The sequence below is a fragment of the Balaenoptera acutorostrata genome, chromosome 2, assembly GCF_949987535.1.
Source record: "Balaenoptera acutorostrata chromosome 2, mBalAcu1.1, whole genome shotgun sequence".
NCBI classification, from domain to species: domain Eukaryota; kingdom Metazoa; phylum Chordata; class Mammalia; order Artiodactyla; family Balaenopteridae; genus Balaenoptera; species Balaenoptera acutorostrata.
The window spans coordinates 58,429,579-58,446,774 of record NC_080065.1 but is presented as its reverse complement, the minus strand read 5'-3'; the positions used below and the strand labels follow the sequence as shown (position 1 = coordinate 58,446,774).

General features: G+C 40.1%; 1 non-coding gene across 1 annotated transcript; it reads right to left on the bottom strand.

Annotated features, from left to right (window-relative positions):
- Window positions 1-1,356: 1,356 nt before the first annotated feature.
- LOC114236935 (U6 spliceosomal RNA) lies at window positions 1,357-1,460 on the bottom strand. The gene has a single exon (XR_003622779.1). It is a non-coding gene; the product is annotated as a U6 spliceosomal RNA (small nuclear RNA).
- Between the last annotated feature and the right edge of the window lie 15,736 nt (window positions 1,461-17,196).

The following is a 17,196-nucleotide window of genomic DNA, read 5'->3' as shown; positions in this document are numbered from 1 at the left end:
CAGGCGGATTCCTAACCACTGCCACCAAGGAAGTCCAGAATTTCTTGCTTCTTGAAGATGTATAAAACCTCCCAGGCCAAATGTCCTTTATAATTTGACAATTCTTTGATGGTATTTTTATTATAGTATCTTTGATCTTATTTATATTTCTTACTTCTTCTTGAGTCAATTTTCTTATTTTATATTTTCCTAGTAAAAGAAGTCACAACAATTTTTGACAAGTATTTGTCACAACTTTTGCTGTTTTCCAGGACTGATATAGATGTCTTCTCCTTCATTTTAATTTTTTTTTGTCTATTTCAATGGGAATGTAGGAAGGAAGGCAAGTTTTTTTGATTTGCCAAACTTTAATACAGAGATGTAATGCTCTAATTGTCATAGCTGTGTTGTAAGGTATTGCACATTATTTATACCTTATGTCATTTAATAGGAATGAATACCCTGTGAGATAACAAAAATTACTCTTTTTATACAAATGAGTTTATGTTTTATAACACAAGTCACCTACTATAAGTTCATTACAAAGAATTATTAATTTAAGTTCAGAGTCATCAAATACTCTTTGTTGAATCAGATGGAAAGCAGGAATTACATCTATAATGTGTTTCATGTCATCAGTTGTGACTTTTGTCCCTCATGTCGATTAATTCATTAAGCATATTTAGTTATATCTACCAGTCTCCCAACAGAGATGGTGAGGTCCATGAAAAATATACCACATTTAAGTTGCTAACAGAATCTTAAAGTACATAATAGTAACCAAGAGATAGAAAATGTTTACAGAGGAATCCCAGCATCACCTGTAATTTTCTGAAACTGGAGGGAAAAACAAAAGACAAGACAAAAATTCAGTGATGAACAAAGCCAACCATTAAAAAGCAGAGTTCAAAACTTCAAAAAAAAAAAAAAAAGAAAATGTTTAATATTTGATATAAATGTCCAATTGGATTAAAAAATTTTTTTTTATTGGGGTAGAGTTGTTTTACAATGTTGTGTTAGTTTCTACTGTACAGCAAAGTGGAGTTCCCTGTGCTATACAGCAGGTTCTCATTAGTTATCTATTTTATACATATTAGTGTATATATGTTAGTTCCAATCTCCCATTTCATTCCATCCCCTCTTTCCCTGCTTGGTGTGCATACGTTTGTTCTCTACATCTGTGTCTCTGTTTCTGTCTTGCAAACCAGTTCATCTGTACCTTTTTTCTAGATTCCACAAATATGCATCAATGTACGATATTTGTTTTTCTCTTTCTGACTTATTTCACTCTGTATGACAGTCTCTATCTCCATCCATGTCTCTACAAATGACCCAATTTTGTTCCTTTTTATGGCTGAGTAATATTCCATTGTATATAAAAACATGGAACACTTCACAAATTTGCGTGTCATCCTTGTGCAGGGGCCATGCTAATCTCTGTATCGTTCCAATTTTAGCACATGTGCTGCCGAAGCGAGCACAAGGAAGGCAATTTAATGCATGGGTTCAAACTGGCATCTTATGAATGTTCTTATAGTCCTTTTTTTGAGGTAGAAATATCTTAGAATATGTCCATAGTGTTGTTATAAGTAGAGCTTTAAACAGAATGATCCATAAATCTGTTTTTTGTGGCATTTAAACTTTGTGTTTTGAACCAAAACTAAATGGGAGCTAAATATTATTTTATACTGTTCTCATAGAGATGCCAATACTGTCCCTACTAAATGAGGGCTTCATCAAGATATGTTAGCTCACAGAGGAGAGATGGAAGATGAATCTTAAATAACAGAACTCACGGGGCTTCCCTGGTGGCGCAGTGGTTGAGAGTCTGCCTGCTAGTGCAGGGCACGCGGGTTCGAGCCCTGGTCTGGGAGGATCCCACATGCCGCGGAGCGGCTGGGCCCGTGGGCCACAACTGCTGGGCCTGCGCGTCTGGAGCCTGTGCTCCGCAGCGAGAGAGGCCGCGGTGGTGAGAGGCCCGCGCACCGCGATGAGGAGTGGCCCCCGCTTGCCGCGGCTGGAGAAGGCCCTCGCACAGAGGCGGGGACCCAACACAGCCATAAATAAATAAATAAAAATAATTAAAAAAAAAAATAACAGAACTCAGATATCTGACTACTGATCATCAAGATCAATAAGAAGACAGTGAGTACCCCATGAATTGTAGGATAATTGCTGGTAAATTTTCATTAACAGTCTTCCAAGTGAGTCTATGTGGTGTGTGTATGTGCCTTGTGCAAAGTTCAGAAAGTCCTTTGGGGAAGGATGATGAGATTATGGGGAAGGCAAGCAATGTAGGATGCTAAGAGAAGAGACGCCAGTAACTTGCCATTGGTACAGGCTCACTCTTAGCCTAAGTTTCCCAATTCTGGGAACATTTTCTAATAGGGAAATGTGGTCTATATCACTAATGACAAGGGGAGATACTAGAACTCTGGATAGTTCAGATGGAAGCAAATGGATGGGTGGATCACTCATCTTGAAGACTTTGAATTTGTGCTGCAAGGAGAGGTTGCAGAAAGCATCTCTCGTGGTAAAGCATTTCACTATTTAGAAAGTAAATTTTACTTAAAAAGAAGCTATGGGTAGACCGTGCAAAATGAGACCCAGAAATAATTGGAAAGGCGGCAGAGGAAAGATGAGAAAGTTTGAATAAGTCCTGAAAGCCCAAAGGCTGAGAATACCAAGATAATTTAAAAATACAGGGAAGATTTGAAAACACATGTAGCTGCAGGGAGGGTTGGCCAAAGAACAGAAACAGAGAAAACCATAGGAAATGGAAAAGAGGGGAAATGGAAAGGGATGAAGATGTTACCCTTAACAGGAATGCAGACGCACGTGGAAAGATGCCAAAAAAAAGCCAGGCGAATAAGTGCTCTGGATGGAATCTAGTGTATGTAGCTGAGGAATGAAAACAAAACCCACCACTACACTAGTAATAGAGGGTGGGAAGACTACCAAAAAATCAGGGGAGAACAATGTGGGTCTCAACAGGAGGTAATATATTGTATGCAAAGGCATTTGAGCATACAGCGTAGCATTTAGTCACATGATCTAGAGAATGCAAGTGCAAAGGGCAGAATAGGAAAAGAATGTCTGGCCACTCTATATATAAACCTGTAAGTCTGAGCTAAATTTCTCTTTGTCTACTCTGGTTACTGTTTGCTTCTTTGTTGACATGTAAAACATTTCCACAGAGTGGTTTGGGGGGTATTAAAGTGAAACCAGGCTCATGGTAGAAAACAGAAGACTACGAGAGGATTTTATGATATTTAATAGTTGCTTTATAATATAAAAAAAGATTTGTTTTTTTTTTTGGTTGTTCCTGTGTGCTTTACAGAATCAGTCTCATGGCTTAATAACCTTACACCTTGAGCACCTTTGTATTTTGTGCTTAGTTGCAAATACTTTAAGCAACAGATTTATTATTTCTTCCTGGATCAGCTTGGGATCCCCTTTGAGGAACTATGTCTTCCAAGAATTCAGCTGACCACATAGTCCTAAGCCTAGAGTTTTGGGGAAAAGATTTTTTTTTAAAAAATTAATTAATTAATTAATTAATTTATGGCTGTGTTGGGTCTTCGTTTCTGTGCAAGGGCTTTCTCTAGTTGTGGCAAGCGGGGGCCACTCTTCATCGCGGTGCGCGGGCCTCTCACTGTCGCGGCCTCTCTTGTTGCGGAGCACAGGCTCCAGACGCGCAAGCTCAGTAGTTGTGGCTCACAGGCCTAGTTGCTCCGTGGCATGTGGGATCTTCCCAGACCAGGGCTCGAACCCGTGTCCCCTGCATTGGCAGGCAGACTCTCAACTACTGCGCCACCAGGGAAGCCCCTGGGGAAAAGATTTGATTTGTAGCTGCATATTTGTGTGTTTGTTCCAGTGGATTTAGAATTTACCTTGTAAGGAGTAAATACTCATCCTTTGGCACCTGGAAGATGGTGTAGCATCTTAAAATAACCAGAAAAGTAGTACAAGAATCTCATAACTTACCTTTCTGCCTCCAGCTCATCTTCTTTTTTTTTTCTCTAGTGAAATGATCTTTAAAATAAAATAAAATAAAACTCACCATTTAACATCGTAAGTGAGGTTTAAACTAACCCAAAGAAAGAAAAATATCTGTAAGTTAAGGGGACTTATAAACTAAAATATCGACTTTTGCAGCAACCTTTTGTCATCTGGGAAAAGGCAAGTCTCTAGGAAGAAAAAAGAAGTGTGAAGAGGTGGGAAGGAAAAAAAAAGATGGAAGAACATCTTCGTCATTTAAGAAATATTTCATAGACACCAAATTGTGTTCTAGATACTTTAGCGTTTCATTAACATTTTGGGCTCCTCAATTAGAGTGACAGTTTTCTGAGAAACAGGATTATGTCCTTTTAGTTTTCTTGACACCAACCACAAGGTCAAATAGCTAAATTCAAAAAATTTTATTCTCTTTAACTTTTCTACAGCATTTGACTCTGTTGAGAAATTTTCTTTCTAGATATTCTCTTTTTTTTTCTTCTCTACTGACACTGATAGAGTTGGGCTCTCATCTGTCACCTGGTGTCCCACCTGCAGTTTTCTCTCCCCATCCCTCCCATTTCATCCTTCCCATTGCCATCGAAATTGTCTTTGATTAATTCACATCCCTGCTTAGAAACCAGTGATAGCTCCTCACTGGTGGATGCTATTGTAGGCTATTATTGTGGATGCTATAGGAAAAATTACAAAAATCTTTGGCCTTGTGTCTAACTCCAGTCCCAGTGGATGGAGGATAATCAGTTTCCCCCTCTCCACTGGGCCCAGTCTTCCTTGTTCTCCCTAGAACCTACTCTGCAGCCACACAAGACATGTGGCTCTCCAAGTGCCTCCTATGACTAACCTGGGTCTTAGAAGGAGACCATAGCTGTGGAGACCTGAACCTCAATTACAGTGGAGAAGAGAGGAAAGATTGAAAACCAAGGGGCTTGTCTGAACAGTGGTGACCTCAGCTGTCTGGGCAAAGTGGTTTACTAAAGACCTCAGTGGAGAAATTCTATGGCTTAAGAGCAGAGTGGAGTGTATTGGTTTGTGTTCAGTGTATTTGCTCTATTGTTTTGGATGGGAGAGGGGTAGTTGTTGGATATGGGAAGGCAAAAGGATGAAAGTACAAGGGAAGTGACAAATGCCTCCATTTGTCTGAACTTACTGTGAACCACTCTAATCACAGGTATCAAGTTTCCTGGAGAACAGGTTCATGGGTTAAAGAGAGGCTTTTGAGAGGGTATTTTTGGCTATTATTGTGGATGGTATTAACCACAGTGTGCCTCCGTATGTATCATAACCATGGTGACCATATGTTTCCAGGTTAGCATGAGTCAAGGTGGTAAATTTTAATATTTACTTGGGAAAATATGGTCACCATAGCTATGGACTACAAAGAAGAATGATTCTTAGATGACCAGTGCATGATACGCCCAGTCAGCAAACAACTAGGAAAAATTGAACGTATTAAATAAAACAGTATAAAGTATGGAGAGTCCAAATTAATTAGAATCTGATTTCTACCACCCTATGTTACCTTCTTCTGACCAGTTTGGTAAATTTTGTCTTCTTTAACCTTAAAGTGGGCCAATTCTAGAGTTAAACTGATTAAGCACACATCTTTGACCTGGTTTTGAAATCCAGGAAATTATGAATTTTTATGAATAAATTGCAGTAGAGAACGAATGCACCGCCAAGTTTGCATGTGACCTTGAATTTAAAAAAAGCTGTGCTACTTCCCACAATCACCATTAGCATTTGGTCAGAGCATCTTTTTTTGAGCCATACATAGGCACTCTGCAGGTTCCTTGTAATACAAACAGGCAAAACGTAGAACGTCAGACAGGTTGCTTAAATCAGGTAGGACAGATGTTGTAACCATTATTGCCTCCCCTCACCCCACTCGAAGGTAGCAGAAGAGCACCTTGCTCTTACCTCCGTATACTCTGTGCATCGTTTCAAATATCTGCTCTTATCCGAGCTCCACCAGAATGTGGACCACTCATCCTGCAGATTTTCCTTAGACATCGGAGTTTCAATAATCAAGTATCATCTTTTTTTTTAATTTTTAATTTTTATTTATTTATTTTACTTACTGACCTACAACACTGTTAGTTCGATATTTCTGTGCATTAAATGATCAGCACAAGAAGTCTAGTTGCCATCTGTCACCACACAAAGTTATTACAATATTACTGACTATATTCTCCTTGCTGTACGTTTCATCCCTGTGACTCATTAATTTTGTATTTGGAAGTTGTACCTCTTAATCTCCCTCACCTGTTTCCTCACCGCCTGCCCCCACATCCCTCCCCTCTGGCAATCACCTGTTTGTTCTCTATTTTTATGACTCTGTTTCTGTTCTGTTTGTTCATTTGGTTTTTAGATTCTACATATAAGTGAAATCATATGGTATCTATCTTTCTCTGTCTGACTTATTTCACTTAGCGTAATACCCTCTAGAATCATGTTGTCAAAAATGGCAAGATTTCATTCTTTTCTTGGCTGAGTAATATTCCCTAATCAAGTATCATCTTATCAGACTCTAAAAGCCTGTTCATAATTAATGCTGCAGATGAAACCAAACTTCAGAATAACTGGGCTTCCCTTTACATTTTTTTTTCTAAATAAGTAACCAGGCAGGTGTTCCACGTGAAGTGGGCATATCAGGGTCCTCGTGATTTCCTTTTGAGCAGGAGAAGTGTAGAACACGAGCAGCAATGTGATTCAAGTCTGTGATGTACCACTGAATAGGGCTGGGATGCAGAGTCTGTGTTCTCAGTATCACCTTTATGTTCTTGTGTAAATCAGGCTTCCACTTGCCTTCTTTGTGGTTGAACATATTACAAACTCTCAGTGTTCCCTTTCGACCCCCTGGACACAGTTGTCTTGGGACTTGCTGGCATTTGGGAGGGCTCTGACAATGGTGGAACAAATCTATTCCTGTAATGGGGTATCACGGTGGCTCTGGCGCATAAGACAGGATGCTTGATGTCTTTATCTGCCCTCCCAGACACTTTCCCCCCACTTCACCTTGTTTTGTGCCCCAGGAGGCTGACCTGTGTGGACCAGATCAATGAGCTGCCTTGCCCTCAACTTCCAGTTAGGTTTGGCAGTGTGAGCTCTGGTGGCAGATGGAAGGGAGAGAGGAGAATGAGGTCCAGGTATTCATTTCCTTGCCTCTATGCCTGTGTGCTAATGGCATGCTGGCTGCCTCCCTCAGCTGAAGGCCTCAGCTCCTGTCAGCTCCATACAGCTTTGCCTCTGGATTCTGCTCTTTGGGCCTCGGGTGTTAACAGTGCCCTTCTAGTACTAGCTCTGAGGTAACACACCATCTCTTGTGTTATGTTACGTTATGTTATGGGTATCCCTGCCCATACCTTTGTAAATAGTCCCTTAATTAAACTCTCCTCAAATTACCCAATTCAAGTATGGCATCTGTTTCCTCTGGGACCCCCAACTGATACAGGGAGTTATTCTTGAATAAATGATGTTGGTGGAAGAGTCCTGAAGGACTGTATCAGTGACCCCCAGAACCTGGCAGTAAGCAATGCAACTGATGCGCATCTGTAAGTTGCCCCTGGATGCTGCCCGTGAGAGGGAAACTCTGACCGCCTGTGATTTCTGTTGCTGCCATCTGAGGCTGCCGGGGTTACCAGCCTCCTTGCCCCAGGGCAGCTACACCACAGCCCTGACTTTTATTTGGAGCCTGGGAGAAAGGAGGAAACAAGTCTTCTCCATTAGTGCTGTTGGACAGAGGAGGCTTCTGAATCAGCAAGTGAGAAGAGACTTTGAAGCATCACCAGGTCTCTGGTGGCCCTCATCAGTCCTCTGGTGCTGGTGGCCCAGGTCCACCCTGGTGGCAGGTGTCAGCGAGGGGAGCTGCGCTGAAGCACCGGGCCTGGTGCCTCCCTCCTGCAGTCTTCTTTGGCATCCCTGTCCCCTTGCAAAGCAGAGCCCCATTAGCAAGTGAAATGTCATAGTTTCAAACAAACAGGCCCTGCAGTCTGCCAAGTCGTCTGGGTGAAATCACAAAGAAATCTCAGTGTCCTACGCCTCGTTGGGGCCTCCTCTCAGGGGACTGAGTAATGCTTTCATGACAGGAGCAGGACTCACTTTCTCCCTGCTTGCTCGAGGGTGTCCAGCTCCAAAACCATGACTCCTTTCTACCAGTGACCCTGCCTGACCAAGCCTAGTGAGGTTCCTGGGAGCTGGGTTACCCTCTGTCCACTGTCAATTTAAGCAACTTGGTCACTGTTTGGGATTCGATGGATCCCCTTTCTTGCATCCTTTTCCAGTTCCAGGTTCCCTGAGGGAAGCTTCCCTCTCCACTTGACTTTTCTTGAGTAGCTCATCAGAAAAAACCCAGGGACTGCTCCAGATTGAGGAAAGTGGGCAGGGACACTACCTCTGCCCAAACCAGCAGCCAACTTTATCAAATTCTGGTAGCACAGGAGGGAGGAAGATGCCAAGTAGAGTTGAATTCCTTGGCAAAGAAATAGTAAACAGCAAAACAGTCATTTCAGAGGGCAAACTGTTTGCCTCACTAATAAAGCATGGCTCACGATGGAAAATAACTCAGGAGAAAGTAGGGAGCAAATGGATTTAGTTGCTATGGGAACGCAGTTGGAAAAAAACATGCAATATGTAAATACTGTAATTTGGTATTTTAATGTACTTCTTTTCCATGAAGAAAATGCTTTGACAACTAAAACTAACAACTCGTTCCTCTGCTATACACAGAACTGATTGACAGAGGCTGGGCAAGTGGGTTTCTGAATTCCATTTTGCCCCTAGGAGCAAATAGATCTTTATTCTCAGGTGTAAAAACCAAACATCAAGAGCAGTGGTTTTCAACTCTGGCTGCATGTTAGAGTCACTTGGGGAACTTGAAAAAAATTGGCCACACCTGGTCTGATTAAATCAGTTTCTTGGGGGTGGGGAGGTGGGGAGGTGGGGGGTACTGGGCATTGGTATTTTTAAAAAGGTCCCCAGTCTTGTCTTTCCTAATGGGCAGCCAGTGTGGCAAACCACTGGCCTAGAATCCTGATTTGAAATACTTGGCAAATATGGATCACTTATTTTGCCATACGCCTTCACTAGGTTTTATTTCACCCAATTTTTTTTTTTTTGGCCACGCTGTGTGGCGTGTGGGATCTTAGTTCCCCACCAGGGATCAAACCTGCGCCTCCTGCATTGGGAGTGTGGAGTCTTAACCCCAGACCAACAGGGAAGTCCCCGATTTTTGATGATTGGATATTTTAATACCGATAATATGAAGTGATTAGCAATCCTCAGTCTTCCATTATTAGTGTTATTATCGTCACCATAATTGATTAGTGTTTCTCTTATTATTTAGAGCAAACATATGATACTATATTACAAATCATTATCATTTAGCCATAATAATAAAGATGATTAATTGCTATTATTTGAAAAATTATAAATTGATAACTTGGGAAGTTTAGATGTTGCTCTAAATGTTGATATCAATCTATATTTTAATAATTACCATTATAAGTTATCATTAAGCTATGTAATAAATCGATAGAAAATATTTTCATAGACATAATTGTTCAACTTGCTTAGCAATAGTCCACACTAGAGCTGGTAAGTGGCATAATTTTTGTTTTCCAGATGGGAAAAAAATGTTACACACAAGAGACATGTATCTTGCATTAGTTTATATGTTGCAACCATGGCACACCTGTGTGCAGAACTCCAAAATTTCAATTTTTTTTTCTAATTGCCTAGCTCCTCTGTCTTTATCTCTGTACAACATGAAGTCTCAACCCTTCTTCTATGGGATTACTCTAGGAACAAGTTAATCCAGAGCTTACTGGTACCCAGAGAGAATTTGAATGGGTAGGGAAGGAGGGTTCATTGAAAAGTTAATATTATAGGAAACAAGAATGAATTGTGAAAATCTCACTTGGTTGTCCAGTCTAGATTCAGGTGGTCAGGAGGGGTAGGAGGTTACCTGGGATTCCAATTTATGGAAATTTTGCTTTCTTCTGAAACATTCTCACTCTTTTTACCTTCAACATTATCTTTATTATGTTCAACCTTTGGAGGCCAGCCCTCAGGTCCAGCCTGACTAACTTCAGGTTATACCTTCCATCCAGGCTGCTGGGTCTCCTGAAGATAGGCCCAGCATGGGGGATCCTCTTGCAATATCTCTTCTGATTGTTTTTGAGATGACCTCCTCTTACCCTCCAGACCAGGTTAGATTCTTTATTCTCTATTATCTGCTTCCATAGCACCATGAAAAAAGCCTCCTTTGTAGCCCTTAGCACAATAATTAATTCATAATTACTTACATAATGCTAGCTGTTCCCAAAAGACAATCAGTTCCATGAGGGCAGGAAACAGTAGTCTTCATCCTTGTATCCTAATTATCTTAGCACAGTCCTTGGCACGTATTGGATATTCAATAAATACTGTTGACTATGACTATTTTTTCCTTCTCTGTGCCTATTAATTAAAGCTACCCTGTTTCAGATACTTAACAATAATTTTTATTAAAAATAAACTTTTTTTGTTAAGAAAATTATCAAGTGTTCTAAAAGTAGAGATTTTATAAAGAACAGCTATGAGTCTGTCACCCAGCTTTAACAATGACTACATCCTGCCAATCTTGTATAAGTTTTTTTCTAATTAAAATAGATAATTTTTAGACTTTCAGTGTCAGCTCTGAAACATCTTTGGATTGAAAGTCATCACTTCCGTTTTTGCAAGAAACATTGGAATAAACTATATACCAGTGACTTCTCTGAGACCTATCAGAGAAATGAAGTTGCAGGACAAATCACCACCCTGAAATCTGGAGGGAAAAGTGAATCCAAAGAGCCACAGCTTAGATCTGCTTATCTGAAGTAGAAGCTGCTGGTAATTTTGGTAATAAAAGTGATAATTTTGATGAATTGCTGGAAGCTGAGTGTGAGCTAGCCTGAAAGTGAGAAACTCCTGGTACTATAGTCTTAGGGGGTCCTCACACTTCTGTGGGTTTCACCTCCAGGAACACTACCAGGTTCTCATGGTGAAGGTTCAAGAGGGATTCCCCGTGGCTTTGGCAGGGGAGGGGAAGAGTAATCATTGTGATATGCCATGAGCATGTTCCCTAAACAAGGCCTACTCTCCAAGGGGAAAATGCCAGAACCTTATCTCACTGGGGAAAGAACATTCCTCCCACTCCAGCCCCCTTTAGCCTTCCATTCTCATTTAAGTCAGGGGAAAGCTACAAGAAGCACTTGTGAAGGTCACAGTCCGGAGACTAAAGTCCACTAAAACTGAGATATAATCATATGTTTATAGAATGCTTCCTCTCTCCCATACCTCACCACAAGGCTTACCAAAGGCAAGAATAAAATAGTCTGAAGAGACTAAGCATCAGGCCCAGACTTAGATATGACACAGATGTTGTAATTATCAGATACAGAATTTAAAATAATAGCAATGATTTATAAGTTAAGAGCTCTAGTGAAAAAAGTAGAAAAAGTAGACAGTATACAAGAACATGTGGATAATGTAAGCAGAGAAATGGAAATTCTAGGGAGGAAATTCTAGGGAGGAATCAAAGATGTCTTTGATGTCTCATCAGTAGACTGGACACAATCAAAGAAAGAATCACTGAGCTTGAAGATAGGTCAATAGAAACTTCCCCAACTAAAATTCAAGTTGAGAAAAGAATGGGAAAAAACTCCCACAAAGACCAGAACTCATCACCCAAGAACCATAGGTACTATTTCAAAGGTGTAACATATGTTTAATTGGAATACAAGCAGAAGAAAGAGAGACCAGAACAGAAGAAATATTTGATGTATAATGGCCAAGGACTTTCTAAATTAATGACAGACACCAAAGAACAGATCCAAGAAGCTCAGAAAACACTATGCAGAATAAATACCTGCTTGACATATCATATTCAAACTGCAGAACACCAAAGACAGAGAAAATTTTGAAAGAAGCTAGAAGAAAGAACACCATACTTGTAGAGGAACAAGGATAAGAATTACAGTGAACTTCTTATCAGTAACCTCATAAGCAAGAAGAAGGTAGAATGAATTGTATAAAGTATTGAGAGAAAAACCCAACCAACCTAGAATTTTATATATGCTGAAAACTTCCTTCTAAGGTGAAGAAGAAATACAGGCATTTTCTGATAAACAAAACGTGAAGGAATTTATGACCACCAGATCTTCTTTTCAGGAAATGTTAAAAGAAGTTCTTCAGGCAGAAGGAAAATGATATAGGTCAGAAACTCAGATCTGTATGAAGAAAGTGTTAGAAAAGGAGTAAAGATAATATCTTTCATTTATCTTATTCTTAATTGATCTGAAAGATACCCATTTATTTAAAGCATTAATAATAACTATGGACTCCCTCTTGCGAGAGCACCAGAATCACAACTGGCTGCTGGACAATCATCAACAGGAAGACACTGGACTTCACCAAGGAGGATACCCCACGTCCAAGGACAGAGGAGAAGCCACAGTGAGACAGTAGGAGGGGCGCAATCAGAGTAAAATCAAATCCCATAACTGCTGGATGGGTGACTCACAGACTGGCGAGCACTTATACCACAGAAGTCCACCCACTGGAGTGAACGTTCTGAGCCCCACGTCAGGCTTCCCAACCTGGGGGTCCGGCAACGGGAGGAGGAATTCATAGAGAATCAGACTTTGAAGCCTAGTGGGAATTGATTGCAGGACTTCGACAGGACTGGGGGAAACAGAGACCCCACTCTTGGAGGGCGCACACAAAATAGTGTGTGCATCGGGACCCAGGGGAAGGAGCAGTGACCCTGGGGGAGACTGAACCAGACCTACCTGCTGGTGTTGGGGGGTCTCCTGCAGAGGCGGGAGCTGGCTCTGTTTCACCGTGGGGACAAGGACACTGGCAGCGGAGGTTCTGGGAAGTACTCCTTGGCGTGAGCACTCCCAGAGTCTGCCATTAGCCCCACCAAAGAGCCCGGGTAGGCTCCAGTGTTGGGTTGCCTCAGGCAAAACAACCAACAGGGAGGGAACCCAGCCCCACCCATCAACAGTCAAGTGGATTAAAGTTTTACGGAGCTCTGACCGCCACAGCAACAGTCAGCTCTACCCACCTCCACAGCCTCCCATCAAGCCTCTTAGATAGCCTCAACCACCAGAGGTCAGACAGCAGAAGCAAGAAAAACTACAGTCCTGCAGCCTGTGGAACAGAAACCACATTTACAGATAGACAAGATGAAAAGGCAGAGGGCTATGTACCAGATGAAGGAACAAGATAAAACCCCAGAAAAACAACTAAATGAAGTGGAGATAGGCAACCTTCCAGAAAAAGAATTCAGAATAATGATAGTGTAGATGATCCAGGACCTCGGAAAAAGAATGGAGGCAAAGATCTAGAAGATGCAAGAAATGTTTAACAAAGACCTAGAAGAATTAAAGAACAAACAAACAGAGATGACCAATACAATAACTGAAATGAAAACTACACTAGAAGGAATCAATAGTAGAATAACTGAGGCAGAAGAATGGATAAGTGACCTGGAAGACAGAATGGTGGAATTCACTGCCACGGAACAGACTAAAGGAAAAAGAATGAAAAGAAATGAAGACAGCCTAAGAGACCTCTGGGACAACATTAAACGCAACAACATTCACATTATAGGGGTCCCAGAAGGAGAAGAGAGAGAGAAAGGACCAGAGAAAATATTTGAAGAGATTATAGTCGAAAACTTCCCTAACATGGGAAAGGAAATAGCCACCCAGGTCCAGGAAGCGCAGAGAGTTCCATACAGGATAAACCCAAGGAGAAGCATGCTGAGACACATAGTAATGAAAGTGGCAAAAATTAAAGACAAAGAAAGATTATTGAAAGCAGCAAGGGAAAAAAGGCAAATAACATACAAGGGAACTCCCATAAGGTTAACAGGTGATTTCTCTGCAGAAACTCTACAAGCCAGAAGGGAGTAGCATGATATACTTAAAGTGATGAAAGGCAAGAACCTCCAACCAAGATTACTGTACCCAGCAAGGATCTCATTTAGATTTGATGGAGAAATCAAAAGCTTTACAGACAAGCAAAAGCTAAGAGAATTCAGCACCACCAAACCAGCTCTACAACAAATGTTAAAGGAAATTCTCTAAGTGGGAAACACAAAAGAAGAAAAGGACCTACAAAAACAAACCCAAAACAATTAAGAAAATGGTCATAGGAACATACATATCGATAATTACCTTAAACGTGAATGGATTAAATGCTCCAGCCAAAAGACACAGGCTTGCTGAATGGATACAAAAACAAGACCCATATATATGCTGTCTACAAGAGACCCACTTCAGACCTAGGGACACATACAGACTGAAAGTGAGGGGATGGAAAACGATATTCCATGCAAATGGAAATCAAAAGAAAGCTGGAGTAGCTATACTCATATCAGATAAAATAGACTTTAAAATAAAGAATGTTACAAGAGACTAGGAAGGACACTACATAATGATCAAGGGATCAATCCAAGAAGAAGATATAAGAATTATAAATATATATGCACCCAACATAGGAGCACCTGAATACATAAGGCAACGGCTAACAGCTATAAAAGAGGAAATCGACAGTAACACAAAAATAGTGGGGGACTTTAACACCTCACTTACACCAATGGACAGATATCCAAAATGAAAATAAATATGGAAACAGAAGCTTTAAATGACACAATAGACCAGATAGATTTAATTGATATTTATAGGACATTCCATCCAAAAACAGCAGATTACACGTTCTTCTCAAGTGCGCACAGAACATTCTCCAGGATAGATCACATCTTGGGTCACAAATCAAGCCTCAGTAAATTTAAGAAAATTGAAATCATATCAAGCATCTTTTCTGACCACAACGCTATGAGATTAGAAATGAATTACAGGGAAAAAAACGTAAAAAACACAAACACGTGGAGGCTAAGCAATATGTTACTAAATAACCAAGAGATCACTGAAGAAATCAAAGAGGAAATCAAAAAATACCTAGAGACAAATGACAATGAAAACACGATGACCCAAAACCTATGGGATGCAGCAAAAGCAGTTCTAAGAGGGAAGTTTATAGCTATACAAGCCTACCTCAAGAAACAAGAAAAATCTCAAGTAAGCAATCTAACCTTACACCTAAAGGAAGTAGAGAAAGAAGAACAAACAAAACCCAAAGTTAGCAGAAGGAAAGAAATCATAAAGATCAGAGCGGAAATAAATGAAATAGAAACCAAGAAAACAATAGCAAAGATCAGTAAAACAAAGCTGGTTCTTTGAGAAGATAAACAAAATTGAGAAGCCATTAGCCAGACTCATCAAGAAAAAGAGGGAGAGGACTCAAATCAATAAAATCAGAAATGAAAAAGGAGAAGTTACAACAGACACCGCAGAAATACAAAACATCCTAAGAGACTACTACAAGCAACTTTATGCCAATAAAATAGACAACCTGGAAGAAATGGACAAATTCTTAGAAAGGTATAACCTTCCAAGACTGAACCAGGAAGAAGCAGGAAATATGAACAGACCAATCACAAGTAATGAAATTGAAACTGTGATTAAAAATCTTCCAACAAACAAAAGTCCAGGATCAGATGGCTTCACAGGTGAATTCTATCAAACATTTAGAGAAGAGCTAACACCTATCCTTCTCACACTCTTCCAAAGCATTGCAGAGGAAGGAACACTCCCAAACTCATTCTATGAGGCCACCATCACCCTGATACCAAAACCAGACAAAGATACTACAAAAAAGAAAATTACAGGCCAATATCACTGATGAATATAGATGCAAGAATCCTCAACAAAATACTAGCAAACAGAATCCAACAACACATTAAAAGGATCATACACCATGATCAAGTGGGATTTATCCCAGGGATGCAAGGATTCTTCAATATATGCAAATCAATCAATGTGATACACCATATTAACAAATTGAAGAATAAAAACCATATGATCATCTCAAAAGATGCAGAAAAAGCTTCTGACAAAATTCAACACCCATTTATGATAAAAACTCTCCAGAAAGTGGGCATAGAGGGAACCTACCTCAACATAATAAAGGCCATATATGACAAACCCACAGCAAACATCATTCTCAATGGTGAAAAACTGAAAGCATTTCCTCTAAGATCAGGAATGAGACAAGGATGTCCACTCTCACCACTATTATTCAACATAGTTTTGGAAGTCCTAGCCACGGCAATCAGAGAAGAAAAAGAAATAAAAGGAATACAAATTGGAAAAGAAGAAGTAAAGCTGTCACTGTTTGCAGATGACATGATACTATACATAGAGAATCCTAAAACTGCCACCAGAAAACTGCTAGAGCTAATTAATGAATATGGTAAAGTTGCAGGATACAAAATTAATGCACAGAAATCTCTTGCATTCCTATACACTAATGATGAAAAATCTGAAAGAGAAATTAAGGAAACACTCCCATTTACCATTGCAGCAAAAAGAATAAAATACCTAGGAATAAACCTACCTAGGGAGACAAAAGACCTGTATGCAGAAAACCAGAAGACACTGATGAAAGAAATTAAAGATGATACCAACAGATGGAGAGATATACCATGTTCTTGGATTGGAAGAATCAACATTGTGAAAATGACTATACTACCCAAAGCAATCTACAGATTCAATGCAATCCCTATCAAACTACCAATGGCATTTTTTACAGAGCTAAAACCAATCATCTTAAAATTTGTATGGAGACACAAAAGACCCCGAATAGCCAAAGCAGTCTTGAGGGAAAAAAATGGGGCTGGAGGAATCAGAGTCCCTGACTTCAGAGTATACTACAAAGCTACAGTAACCAAGACAATATGGTACTGGCACAAAAACAGAAACATAGATCAATGGAACAAGATAGAAAGCCCAGAGATAAACCCCCGCACCTGTGGTCAACTAATCTATGACAAAAGAGGCAAAGATATACAATGGAGAAAAGACAGTCTGTTCAATAAGTGGTGCTGGGAAAACTGGACAGCTACATGTAAAAGAATGAAATTAGAACACTCCCTATCACCATACACAAAAATAAACTCAAAATGGATTAGAGACCTAAATGTAAGACTGGACACTATAAAACTCTTAGAGGAAAACATAGGAAGAACACTCTTTGACATAAATCACAGCAAGATCTTTTTTGAGCCACCTCCTAGAGTAATGGAAATAAAAACCAAAATAAACAAATGGG